Source organism: Strix aluco, chromosome Z, assembly GCF_031877795.1.
Source record: "Strix aluco isolate bStrAlu1 chromosome Z, bStrAlu1.hap1, whole genome shotgun sequence".
NCBI classification, from domain to species: Eukaryota; Metazoa; Chordata; class Aves; order Strigiformes; family Strigidae; genus Strix; species Strix aluco.
In genome coordinates this window covers 50,388,621-50,390,852 of record NC_133971.1, presented here as the reverse complement: position 1 = coordinate 50,390,852, position 2,232 = coordinate 50,388,621, and the positions used below count along the sequence as shown (strand labels likewise).

General features: G+C 43.9%; 1 pseudogene; it reads left to right on the top strand.

The window, feature by feature from the left end:
• The first annotated feature begins 641 nt into the window (after positions 1-641).
• On the top strand, positions 642-1,612 carry LOC141918882 (putative C->U-editing enzyme APOBEC-4; annotated as a pseudogene).
• The last annotated feature ends 620 nt before the right edge of the window (positions 1,613-2,232 follow it).

The window sequence follows — 2,232 nt, the reverse complement described above, 5'->3', positions numbered from 1 at the left end:
AGCAGCCTGCCTGCCATCACATTACAACTGGAGCAACGTTACGGCACTTGGGAAAGATCCTGCCACAGCTCAGCTGACAAAACCGGGGAGGCAATAATAACTTTCTTCTTCATCATATGATTTTGAAAAGAAAGCTTGCAATATCACTGGAGTGGAAACTCTGAACTAGTCCTAAAAGGCCCATGAAGGAAATCAGATGAATATTCACTGAGCTGGAGCTTCTGAGATGGTAATTATACCTTCTGGGTTTTGGTGGTGTTTTCTTGTTTGCTTTGCCAGATTTCATAAGGCTCATCTGCTAATCAGTTCCTGAAAATCATGGCTGGTTTTATTATGCAGTTTGTCCTGTCTAGGGTAAGAGAGCAGAGCCAGAGAAATATTTTATACTTATGTTATTAGCAAAAAGGCTAGTTTGTGAAAAGTAGAAATGTTCCTAGGCTGCAAGAGAGCTTTGTTCTGTGTGTCCCTAAGTTTCTATATGCTGCTACAAGTTTCAGTACATTTTTGAAGAGACTGTCCCCTACTATTTTTGCAGTTCAAGTGCAAAATAAATTGAAGGGTTGACTTAAGATATTATTTCCCTTTTTCATTCAGGACTGTCACCTATGTAGCACACAAACAGGGAGATTCTTCAACAGAACATGAATCCAGGAGAGAAAACGATTTTCCAAGAATATCTGACAAATCAGGGGACTGTGGTAAAGCCCTATTGCTGTCAGAGACAGAACCACATCTGCGCTAAGTGTCTCCACCACACACGGACTGGTGAAGAAGCGAGAGTCCCTTACGCAGAATTTGACAGGGTCTTTGGCTTCCCATACAGATCAACAGCAGCTCTCCGAAACAAACACCTCCTCTGCTATGAACTGAGGAGTTTCTCAGGCAGCATAGTCCAGAAAGGCCGTGCTACAAACTGTACTGACGGAGGCTACCATCCCGAACCTATGCTGTTTGGGGTGGGTGGTTATCTGGATGCAGTTACAGATGCCTATGGAAACATCGGATGCATCATCCTCTGTTCAAATTACTCTCCTTGTAACGAGGCTTACCACTGCTGCGTAAGTAAAATCTACAACTTTTTGTGGAAGTATCCAGAAATCACGCTCTGCATCTATTTCTCTCGGCTTTATCACACTGAGGACGGTTTCCCCACCGCTGCGTGGAACCGCAAAGCTTTGCGGAGCCTCTCCAGCCTGTGGCCTCGGGTGACTCTGCAGAGACTGCCGGGGGGGCACGGTGTTACCTCCTCTGCAATTTTGTGTGTGGCATCCCAGGGTCAGCCCTTTATCACTCAACTCCACCATCAAGAACCCTAGCAGATCAACAAAATCTGCATCCAGTTAACAACTTCACAGGAATTAAACTGTATTTTAGGAAAGCCTTTCCACAGGCGATGCAGGGAAACCCTGCTGCGCAGCGGAAATTAAAGGCCTTTTCTTCTCCTAGTCCGGCCTCCCAACCGCCTTTCCAAGCGTTGAAAGGCAGACTGCTACCTCCGATGTCTCAAAGCCACTTAGTGCTTTTCCCAGGCATGTTTCTGCCCTTTCAGAGGGAACACCTATACCCCAGACCTAAAAATATCGTAAGGCATTGAAAAATGCCAAAGGAATAATTCAGTGAAACTCATAATCCTGACATTTTTCTAAGCAGCAGACACCTACTCTAAAGATGATACAAATTGAACTGCTTTCAGGCTATCAAACTGAGATCAGAGACGGTGAAAAAAAAAAAATCAATAAAATTACGTCCTACAAAAGTCAACCCACAGAATAACTGGGGGTCTCGAATAGCTGATTATAAAGATAGTACACTTTTCTTTTATTCCTGCTCCTTTCAAACATAATCCTAGAGCAGTAAAAACAAAACCTCAGTATGTTCTGATTACCTCCCGGATCTAATTTGTTTGTTGCCCTTAAGCCAATTGCTACCAGAAAAATGTGATCAGTCCGCAAGCTACAGCCACAGCCGCGTTTGCAGCTTCCCAGCTGAGGCAACTTTGGTGGAACACATGACATATCCTAAATTCCTCCTCTATCAGGAAGGTGGTTCTGCAGGTAAGGCTGATCTATTAATAAAGTTTTCCCACCAGCTGTTTCCTTAATAATAGGGGGTTTTATATACACTTATTTGTGTGTGTGTGCTTCCCCCCTCCCCCCCACACCCCGTTCCTCCCTTCATTAAGAGGAAGCTCAAAAAGCTGTGTAATTTTGTAATTAATAATAGGTATCTAAT